At 37.7% G+C, this 11,963-nt stretch overlaps 1 protein-coding gene across 1 annotated transcript in view; it reads left to right on the top strand.

Moving 5' to 3' along the window:
* The first annotated feature begins 10,685 nt into the window (after positions 1-10,685).
* 5-HT7 (5-hydroxytryptamine receptor 7) overlaps positions 10,686-11,963 on the top strand; it is a 70,210-nt gene continuing 68,932 nt past the window's right edge. The window contains exon 1 of the mRNA XM_064699228.1: positions 10,686-11,621. The gene's annotated coding sequence lies outside the window, so the exon portion shown is untranslated. The remainder of the gene's footprint in view (positions 11,622-11,963) is intronic.

The raw sequence follows: 11,963 nt of genomic DNA, 5'->3' as shown, positions 1-11,963 counted from the left end.
TGTAACATTCCCTGAGCCATAATAAATGCCTTTCATGGCTTTAAAGTTCCATAACTTTGGCATAACCAAACCAATTTTCAAGCTTTATGATAATTCGATTATGGTTTGTTTTTATACTCTTGTGCAACAAAGTACTATAATTTGGTCATGAAATATGTTACGCATAGAAGGAGACATCTCCTACCCCATAAAGTATACATATTCTATATATTCTATCCGTCTGACTGTTTCTATGCGAACTAGTTTCTCAGTTTCTCTCTTTTTCTGTTGCACGCAGTACATATATCTGAACCGGCTGGATCGGATCACTATATCATATTGCTGGCATAGAAAGGATCGTGCGAAAATGAATTTGTTGTATGGGAAAATTTTTTGTTTTTCAAGATATCTTGACCAAACTCGGAATTTCTAAGTTCCACAATATCCATATATGCAAAATCTTATTTACATCGGACCACGTTATTATATAGCTGCCATAGTGATGATCGGTCGAAAATTAAGTACTTGTATGGAAAACTTTTTTTTTATCAAGTATCTTACCAAAACTTGGCATTTATAAGTGGTACTTGGCCACCTACATGTACGAAAATTCTTATCAACTTGGACCACTAAATAATAGAGCTGCTATCAATGAAATAGTATTGATATGTTCGCAAGGGTAATAAATATTTGGCGTTCCAAACATATTCTTACTTTCTTGTTTGAATGAAGCGTATATCTAAAATGTTTGAATAGCCAGAATCAACATATTTTTTTGTATTTTTAAAGATAATATTATTTTTATATTGATTGTTACGAAACATTGCTACGTAACATCCTTTAAAAATATTTTTTGATTTCTCTTACATTTTTTTAATTAAAACAGTTACTTGTTAGATTGTTATTAAAATTATTCCTTATTCCTCAATTACTTTTTGCGTAAATGAACTTGTGCTCAGGAACGCTTTTAACTTAGTTATATTTGGGCTCATATGTGCCTCAGCACTTTTGTAACAAATTTGATTAAAAAATCGTGCCGTTTTCCACATGCTTGGCATTTATTTTACTTGGATAAAATATTTCTGCTAGCCCTCCTTGGAACTGTCTAATAAATGGAATATTGAGTTCAACTATGTAAGCTAGATGCACAGCTGAAAACAAAAATTGTTCACTTTCAATTTGTGCAATCCTGTTAGAATTTCTCGGCTTGGTCAACATGTAATATATTTTTCCAAAAATACGCCTGTATTTATACATGTGTCCATGTGCGTGTGCGTGTCAGTGTGTGTATCTTTTCCGTGTTCTGACATCATGTGGCCAACTGGCCAATGACTCATTTTTCATGATTTGCAGCTCCTTTTGAATGGCAGCCCATTTGGCTTACGGGCTTCTTTTTTTTGTCCAATGTTCGATATTTGAAAGGAAAATCATGTAGACGCAGCGTGTATTCTTAGCCGGTCATTTGTACAAATAACGTATATGACATGTAGCTCGTTGGCCAATTCCATAAAATGCCCGACTCTTTGCATAGCCGGTTTTTGGAGCATACCGAGCATCATTTAACAGATTGAACACTGCCGCCTGCTGCAGTTAAACGAATGGCACGACATTTGCCACAGGATGCAGGGATACTGGAAAACAATTTGTATTTGTTGCCCTAGTGGCAAGCGTCTGGCTAATTAACCTGCTCATTAAAGTCGTAAATTTGCCATCTCAGCATGACATGATGTAGCACAACCGAAATGCTCGTTTGACTTTTCTTTTGTCTGATCGAAAATGACCATGACATTTCGGCCAAAAATGTACGCCTTGCCAAATTCGGTGGCTTTATGTGCACTTGTTGGTTTTTGTACCCTGTTATTTCGCAAAGATGAGCCATGTGTACCCTATATTTAAGGTCGAGACATGTAGTTTAATAACTATACCCTGTAAATAAAAATGTCCCTTAAAATGCAAAGGTGACTAAGGGGCGTTTAACAAATCTTTTTAAAGCGAAGATATTTAGGTAAAAACTAATTTTTTTTTTTAAATTGGTATCTACTGACACTTATGTGTTATAATATTTCATATGCATTACGTATCTCTTAAAGTTCTGCATTTTATTGAAAATTTTTAACCTTTTGTATGCGAATTTTCTTTGCACATTTTTGAAGCTGAGCAGAAAAAGTTAAAGCATACTTTTTGGCTGCGCTGAAAAAATGTTGCTCTTAAATGGCATCAATTGATGCCATTTCGATTTGCCGGCCGAGTTTTCGATGAGGCGCCAGCAAGAAGTAAACCAATTTCATAATATTTGCTGGAATTTCGCCTGCTCGTTTTATGGGCTGTCATTATGGGCTGTTCTTGTTGTGTTTGTAGACGGTCTAGTTGTTGATGTTGTTCTTGTTGCTGCCTTTGCTGTGACTATTGATGCGTGAAAATTCAATCACTATGCGGCTGTTGCTGCCGCTGCTTTGAGGGCGGCTGCAATTTGTGTTTTCTTTTGCTGTTTAGTTACAGTTTTTTATAGCTTGAATATGTATTTTGCATACACTATGACACAAATCGCTGGACCAGGGTATATTAACTACTTGTTAAAGCTTGCTGCATAGGTTTGGGAAAAGTCACATAGGGCAGGGAGAGCTAAGGGCTTACCTGTGTTTATAATGTTAAAGAAGCGGGAAATATATTTTACATACACTATGGCTACAATTTGGTGGACTAGGGTGTGTTCCATAGGTGCATAGGCTTCAGAGAAGTCGGATAGGGAGCTACAAAGGCCAGCCTTGATTATTTTTATGTTGATTTGATTTTAGATTTGTAAGACTTTAAACTATAAAAATATTCATAGTTAAAGTAAACTTAAATAAAGCTTGGTATATATATAAGAATATATTGACAAAAATAGTTTCATATGTATATAGTGTGTCTCTTTTAATATTTATATATGTCGTTCTAGCTCTTCCCCAAAGTTAGAGCATTGCAAAGTCGTTAATTTGGCCAGCTTCTGATCATCATTTCTATTGGCCCTTGGTTCAATTTGAGAGCGATTTACGTCAGTTCCACTCAGATGGTAAATTGCCCTACAAAACAGGGCGTATTATTTATCTTGTCAGGCATTTCACGCGACAGTTTTGAAAACTTAAATAAGTTTGTCTAAAAGAAAGCAGTATTAGGTCTGTATTGGACTAGTCAAGCCATATCTTGGCAATATATTTTTTTAAGTGCTTGTGTACATTTGACATATGACTTTTGCAGGGCATCTAATAGTTCGGTGTGTCGCGCTCACATTATTTGCAAACTGTTTTTTTTCTGCTTCTTATATTTGTACTAGTGTCGCAATTTTCTGCGTTTCAGCCAGTGGCCATTGCGGTTATGAATGTTTTTTATTCAATTTGCGCATATTTCTGTTCTCCGTTTTTTTAGTATTTATTTTATTTTGCCTTGACGACTGCGTGGGCGGGCACGGTGCACGCCCACAACTGGGTTGGGGTTATTCTATTTTGTAGAATTTAAGACCGTAAATTAACTTGTTCAGAATTCAAGCAGCGGCTAACAAGATACGTGGCAACAGCCGTCTGCCACAATCGGTGGCAGCACTCCGTTGCGGCTTCAACTTTAACTCAGCTCCAAAGTTTTTTTTATGGATGCCGTATGAACGAGCTTTGGGCGGGGTGCAAGGTGCATGGTGCGTTAAGCGCGTAAAAGCAGGCATTCAAATTCCAGCCATTCTATCTGTGAGAGCCGCACACTCTGCACACACTCCAAACTCCTGACAACTAAATGCCTCAGCTCTGGGCTTGTCCCAGCGTTGGGAGCGCAAATGCGCAACGCTTGGCTAACTGGCGGCAGCCTCATCCCACTCTTCCCCACTCTTTGTGGGGTGGCGCCTGCTTTAATTGTCTTTACTTTCCAGCCTCTGCCCATATGAGGGTGTGTGTGTGCGTTAATACGGATTCACATTTGGCACTTTTAACTTATTTTTTATGCGCGCTATTTATGCAATTTCTACATTTTCATTCATCGCCGACCTTTTTGTATGCTAAATGCGCATTTGGCATTTGCATACAACGTATATTGTATTTCTCACTGTCTCCTTTTTGATATCATTCTGTGTACTCAAAGTGAGCTAGAGTATATTGGCTTTGAAAGACGGCAAGCTTCTAATGTATAACTGAGCATATATCACATATGCCAACCTAAAGTCACAGTTTACAGGCAACTGCCGCACTTATACAGTTACATTGTGATAGTTTGAAAGCTTAGAATAAGAGTTTGCGATTCACCCAAGTCAGCTGGCTTATTTGGAGCTCACTTCCTTTAGTTGCTACGCCTGCTTTAACGTCTTAGATACACGTTTTGAAAGTCACAAAAGCTAGAATACCAGTTTAAGACTCATCATTATATTCTTTCGTCATTTGCTTAACTATGAGTACACCGTAAACAGGGTATTGCCCAGTTGAGGCATTCCAAATGGAAAGTTTTTTTCTTCTTTTTTCTTGTATTGGCAACTGTCACATTTGCTTTGCATACTTTTGAGCGTTAACACACGGCGCATGCTTTTGGCATTACGCATACGCTGCGTTGTCGTTACCTTTCCATTTTGGCCTCGCGTCGCATTTGTTTAATTGAATTGACGTGAGTTGACACCTTTGCCAGGTACTCTTGACTTGAATTGCTGGAATTGAAGATGCGCGGAAACCAAACCAAACCAAAGCTTGCCTTTGATCTGGCACAGGCAGAGCTGTCAGTCAACTGTCCGTCCGTCCCTTCTGTCCGTTTTGTATTTGCTGCATGTTTTTTCTTATCAATTTGCAACAATCAAAGTCAGCAAAACATTTCAGCATTTATTGTGGGCGGGGGCATTGCGTGAAATTTAATCAAATAAATTAGCTATAAACTTTTATTTTGACGCTGTCACCCAGCGGCACGAGGCGTCACACGGCGTTTACGCAACGTATTTTTATTGCCGCCAGCCCTTGGGCTGGTTTTATAGGACTTCTTTCTACTTATTTTGATTCGCTGCTACGCATCAATTAACATTGACAGCTTGACTGCAGGAAAGAACCCTAAAAGCGAAAGAGCATGGTTTAAAAAACAAAACTGAATAAAAACAAACCAAAGAATAACAAATCAAAACAAAGGCATGCCACGCTTTGGAGCTTGTTTCAATTCAATTAGGCTCGATTTTATGTGTGGCGCGGCATTTAATTCTCGACATTTTCTCGGGCATTCGATGGAGGCTATTTCTATGCGGATTTGCTATTTAAAATGCATACGTGTGTGCGCCTATCTATGCGGTCGTGTGTGTGTGACACACATTTTTCGGGCGCCTAATTAAACGGTTGCTTTTCGAGCCCGTCCTCAACCAATGCGAATGGCAAAAGTTAATTAAAATTTTGTTTTGCTTTACTTTTTGGCTTAGGCTGCGGGCTGTTGTGCTAGCCAAAAACTTTAGTTTGTTTAGACTAGAGTCATGCTTAATCCTTATTGAGTTTTAAATTATTGCGCCTTCTTAATAGAAAGATTTCAATTTCGTGCGGCTCTATTGACAATAGCTTATATGCCACAGCAGCTGTTCCAACAAGTTTCAATTGCGGCTTTTCAAATCAATAGACAGGCCACTTGACAGCCAGTTAGCAAAGTCCCTTTGACTGTTGGCGAACGCCAACTAGAGATGGGCACGTGTCGGGATTGCGTGAAACTCGAATCACACTGACCAACACTTGAAGGATAGGAATACAATTTCGACATATACACTTTAAATACTTAAACAAATTTCATTTTTTGTACGTTTGTGAAGTATTAAAGCATACAAAATTAAAAAGGTCTACTTTCTGACCTTACCAATATTTCGTTCTTGCATCGTATCATGTGGGCAAATCGCCAGACGTACACAATTCTATCTTCAAGGACATACCAACCGTTACCAAGAAATAATCTGTCTGTCAAATTTTCATCGGTTATTCTAACAATTTGGCAACTTATCAATGCGGAATTTGTTTAAACTACCTCAACAAGCTGAATATTTTTGGGTATTTTAAGAACAGCGAAACAAGCATGTGAAAATATGCAAAAAAGGCTTTTCATATTTCTTATATACACATACAAATGAAGCGCAAATAAAAGGAAAACAGCAAGGCCAGGCGAAGGAAATCAACAAACGGCAAATGGTGCCCGCAAAAGTAGGCAACGGATTTTTAAACTTCTTACGCAGACAATTTATATGCATGAAAAGGTGTGGGTAAGGGGCCTGTTGGGAATGTATTGTATACACCCCGTTTTTGTACAAACGGAAAGCCGAACGTATTTTAGTCAAATGAAAAAAAGAAACTAGTAATAGGGTCGGCTGCAAGCGAGTCCACAATACTCTGCTCACATAAAAAGAAAGAAATCTGAGACTGCAAACCCAAAGCAGTGTCTGTAAAACTGTAAATTGGGGGATGCATTTAGCATTTCCATAGATCAATATACTTTTTTTTCACTCATTGAACAGAGTATCGAAATTGAATAATGCGAGAATGCGAAATGCGATTTTCCTTTATTTTTCTTTGCGGTCGCCCTTTTGATCGGCTTAGACTCTGGACACCGTGGAAAAATGTGCGCTCAAAGGGCATAAATCATTGTGAATTTATCATAAATCAAATTCAATTTTGTGTATAGCTGCCATTGGCACGCCCACTCCCACGGCCACGCCAACGTTCGGGCTGCTGTCGTTGCTGTGTATTTGCTTAATACATACATATTTTATTTATTTATGATTGTTTCCAGTTGACTTGGGCAACAGTTTTGTCTTCGCATCGCGCGCCAATTGACATGCCTCTCGACCATTTTTCTCTGCATTTCTTTCAATTTCCTATAACAAACAACAAATACTTGAATTTCCTGCGGCGCATAGTTCTAAAGGCAGCTGCTTAAAATATATAGTGAAGGTCTATTAGCCAGGGTTTAATGTTAATACTTGATCGAGGATACTTGCATTGACCACTCAAATTATGAAGCTTTAAAAAAAATTGCTGCTTGGAAACTGGCTTGGACTGAGCCTTGATCAGCAGTCAGGACATGCTTTTTTATATAGATAAATATAAATATAGTTAAGCTCAAATAAACTTAACTAAAATTAATAACATACTTTACAAATTTGTCTTGTTTATCTATTTCTGACATCTCGCAACTCGTAAAATCTCAAAAACGCATTCAACATTTGCAGTATCTACAGTACGCGTATAATCGCTTATTTTCTTATGCGCTATCACAAGTTACGTGCAAACTGCCCATTGACCATGATGTTCGGTGGGGAGTTTGTGGGGCCCGAGGCGGGGCGTTGGTGTCACAATTTGATGGCCCTCGGTAAGTACACGCACACACACACACAATATGTCATTTTCACTATTGGCCATTTCCATTGCGCCCAACCGAACCGACAACCTTCTGACATCATAAAAAAAGTTTTATGCGTCGTGCGTTCGCCTCGCTGTGCATTTCGGTTCGACGTATCTGCTAATTGAATCGCCGCTCCGAGCGACTCGTAAAAACTACAAGTGCTGCAGCATGAATCCTAAACATGTCCACTAGTTTTTGATATATGTAGATGTCATTCATTGGCTTCTGCTGCAGCTTTGCACGTATCATGACTGCAAGAATTGAAAAATTATATTAGTGGTGCGGTGCGCAGTTCGAGCTCGGGCCGAGGCCTTCGGGCTTGGTGTGTGGGAAAATGTTTTTTGAAGCATTGAGCCCCGTTTTCGGTTTGTAACACAGTTAACAGTTTTTGCGATTTTAAATGAAGAAGGTTCGGGTTTTTTACTTAAAAGTTTTATACTTACTAATTTTGTTTATTTCATATAATTGTTAATTAATTTTCACTCGTTTATAGGTATTATACTTTAAATATACATTTGGAATATAGGCTTAGATCTATTAAAATCACTTTAATAAACGTAAACAGATAAGAGGTCGGGAAAGCCCGACTAGGGGATGGCCTGAACATTTTTCTACGCACACCAAATGCAGCTGAAACTTAAAAAAAAACTTGTTCTGTATACAGTTTTTTAGAATTTACATGCCAAATTTGGTGATTCTAGCCGTTAAAACCAAAGAGATTTGCTCAATAAACAGAATTTCGATATCGATTGCTTGGAAACGGGGTAAATTATCGATTATCGGAAACAAACTCATACTGCGTAGGCAGTAAGAGCCCCTAGCTCTTATAGGTTCTGAGATCCTTGCGTTCAATTATATGGACGAACGGACTTACGGACGGAAAGGCAGACAGACGAACCTGACTAGATCGACTCGGCTATTGATGCTGATCAGGAATATATATACTTTATAGGGTCGGACATGCTTTCTTTTGCCAGTTACATACATTTGTACAAAAATATTAAACCCTTTTTAGGCATTTTCAATGGGATTAGGGTATAAAAATAAATAAATAAATTTATCCAAACTTTTATTTATTTGTAAGCTTTGACTGTAGCCAACACACTTTCGCTGCAATTCTTCATTTCCTGCTATACGAAAGAAAAAATCAACTTAAATGAATGTTAATCTTTTAATAGCATTCAAATTGGAATATTAAGTAGAGCATATATTTAATCAAACACTGACTGACTGCATAAAAAACACAACAAAGCTAAACTTTTTTGGCCGGCACTGGCCGCCTAAAAGATACGCTTTCCTAAGGCTATGTTCTATACTTGTATACTTAACAAATAGCTAAAGAAATAGTGTTGGTTTTTTTTTTAGCTATTTCAAAATATTTTACATTTCTTTTAAAAAGGCATACCTGTCAGTAGAGTATAGGCGGCTGGCTACATGTTTGGTTACTCTCTTCGTTTTTTAGTACCTGTTTTTACTTGTGGCACTTTCATCGAACACGAAGCTGCATTAAAAAAACATATTTTATCGCACCAAGTGCTCTTGTTTCCAGTTGCTCTGGCAGTTGTTGTTGTTTTTCATGTTATTTTTTTCTGAAAATAAACATTTGCGCTATATGTACACATATATGTGTTGGTGTGTGTGTGTGTATGTGGACTGCATCTGTCTGGTCATTCTGTCGGTTGTTATATGAATGTATTGTTGATCTGCTTCTATTCAATGAATTTTTTTTTAATGAATGAACAACATTTTTCCGTTGGCCTTTTATTATTTTTTACTATTGCAGCTGGGTGTTGGTTGCGGGGTTGCGTGCTGTTCGCATATGAGTTTTTATTAGTTGCTGTTTGCCAATTGATTGGAAATATTTCTTTTCATGTTTTTTCGTTCTCCCCTCCATTCGAAAAGCCGCAAATAAAAACAAAGAAAAATGCCTAATAAATACAGCAAAACACCCTACCATACACCCTACCGTACACATTACCGTACAGCATACCATATAGGAATGCGCTGCCAGTGCTCTTCAAGTGCTCTTGAGCGATGGCATATGAATTGCCCCACTGTTTAGATAATAATAATTCCACGCATTTTATTTGAGTATGGAGCGTGTGCTTAGCAAAAAGATTTATGTATGAGCTTTTGCCCTCTGACAGCTGATGTTTAGCTTATAAATCTTTAATTTATTTTGTTTTGATTATCGGTTATTATTATGCGCACTTCCATATGGGATATGAAACAATTTTGAAAGCCAAAATATTTTGGCAATTCTTTAATAATTGAATAGCGAAAGTTTTACTTTTTGTTTTCTATCAAAATAATGTTTTTTTGTTTACTGTTTTACTGTTATGAATATTTTAAGGGAAACTTGGCGGTTATGTCAAGAGTTATGAAACTAATCCGTATATGTTTACGTAAACAAACTTAAGAAAAGTTTTGTTAATAAAATGTTGCAAGAATCAGAAATAACCTACTCTAAGTGTCAAAAATGATTGTTTAGGATTACAATTGACAATTCAACATGTATATTACCATGAAAATAATCTATATTGGGGTTAACTATATTTATCACGCATTCGTTTTATGAATTTTTAATCTAGTGTTTGATTTAAACTCCTGCGTGATATTAAGTCAAAGCAGGACTCTGTTAGCGTACTTTTTTCTCTTGGCCTAGCACTGCTAACAATTTAACTTAACAGATTTGGCTTGCGCTCTCTTCCTTTAACAGCAGTCAGCGCAGCGCTTACATGCTTGCGCGCCATTTTTAATTTGCGCCGACTAGCGTTAAAGTTAAACACAACTATTAAGTTAAATATCATTTTAAAAGTACTAATTTTTTGCTGTGAAGCTAAGAAACAAAAATGAAATTATTATATCAAGTATAATATGTCCTAATTGAAAAGTTTTCACATTCATTTCAGCTTTGCGTTGGGCTTCTCGCATGCAATAATGTGCTGGCGCTCCGAGCACACAGCTCAGCTGAATAGCAGAACAGAACGAGAGAGTGAAAAAGTACGAAGCTTGCGCTCATACAACTTAACAGTAGTTGTGGGTGCCCGAACGACCCACTGACACACTGATACTGTTACACAGACGGCAATGCTTTGTGACTTGGACGGCTGATAACAGCGCGCAATTGTATGAGTGAGAGCGTGAGAACCACCAGCCGCTGTTAACGCTATGCAGCTATTGCTGGAGCAGCGACTGCCGCTGCTGCTGCTGCTGTTGCTGTTACGCAGACACAGGTACGAAGCGTGCTAGCGCCTCTGCTGCTACCCATCTTCGCTGCTTGGCTGCTGCTCGCCTGCTGTTGGCTGCCGACGCCGCTGTCGCCTACTATCTGCCGCTGCCACAGCCGCTGCTCGCTCCGCTGCTCGGCGTTCGCGTATGTTCCGAATTTACAGTTAAACTTTCAACGTGCGCGCATCAAGGCAGCGACAAGTGCTTAGGCGGACGGGAACAGCGACGCGTCCGCAATTTTCACGCGTTTTTTCTAATATTTTGGGGCTGCGCGTAACGGTCAGCGAAAAAGCGAAACTAAAGAACAACAAAAAAAAAAAAGATAAATAAATAAAATAAATACCAAAAACAACAACAAGAGCCGTAGCCGCTGCTAAGTGTGTGAGAATTTTAAATTGCTGCATTGAATAAATAAATGTGAAAATAAAAACAAAACGAGAATTCAACACGAAAAAAACGGAAATTATTGAAACAAAAACAATTTTGCTGTCTACAAAAATCCAAAAAATAAGATAGTGTGTGCTAAAAAAGAGCACAGTGTAATCGTTGTTGTTGGTGTGCGTAAAAATTTCAAAATATTTTAAAAATATTCAATGAAAAAGTGCTTCAAGCAAATTGAACAGCAAGAAGAAGAAAACCAGAGCGAAATATTTTAAAAATTATATTCTTGGCAGTGCTCTACATTTCGGTTGAGCTACATAAATTGAAAACATTAGAAAAGAAACTGAAAATAATATTATATTAAGTAAATAACGGATACTGAGAGACATATATTAATATTACTGAAGAACCGCGCGTGAAAATCAGCTGACTTAAAAGATTACAGTTGGATTTTTATGTTTTTAGTCTTTCCAGTGTTTTTTTCGGTCTTTATTATTTGTGCGTTAAGCGCAGCGCGACATTTGGCACCTGTTCAGCAAGTTTTTGAAAAGCGTTTAAAAAATCATCTCAAGCTATTTATGCAAACGAGTGAGACCTACAGAAAGAGTTAGAGAGAGAGCGAGCGAGAAAGGGGGTAGGAGGTTTACCTAAGCAGCCGTTGACCTAATGTAAGTTGTTTTCTGTTGCTTTGTATGCTTGTTATTAGATTAAGATTTGCTTGTTTAGCACTTAAGCGTTTATATAAGTATATATTTATTTTTTTTACATCTATTTTTTAAGAAATGCCTGCGCTCGTTATCGCTGCTCAAGCGCATAAGCAAATTGTTTGACAACTTAAGATCTGAATGTGCTGACACTCGGAAAATGTCAACACCTCTTTTGCTTATCTAGCAGCGAAAGAAACTTTAATTATAGATGTGAAAAGCACTTGATATAGGCTGTTCAATAATTACGCAGCTCTTGCAGTTAACCAGTCAACTTATAAGGCGAAATAGTCTAAATTGCCTGTG

Source organism: Drosophila montana, unplaced genomic scaffold (assembly GCF_035044405.1).
Source record: "Drosophila montana isolate Dmon_TW-CO22-7 unplaced genomic scaffold, ASM3504440v1 contig_896_1, whole genome shotgun sequence".
NCBI classification, from domain to species: Eukaryota; Metazoa; Arthropoda; class Insecta; order Diptera; family Drosophilidae; genus Drosophila; species Drosophila montana.
Note: the sequence above shows the minus strand (reverse complement) of the source record. Positions and strands in the feature narration are given on the sequence as shown.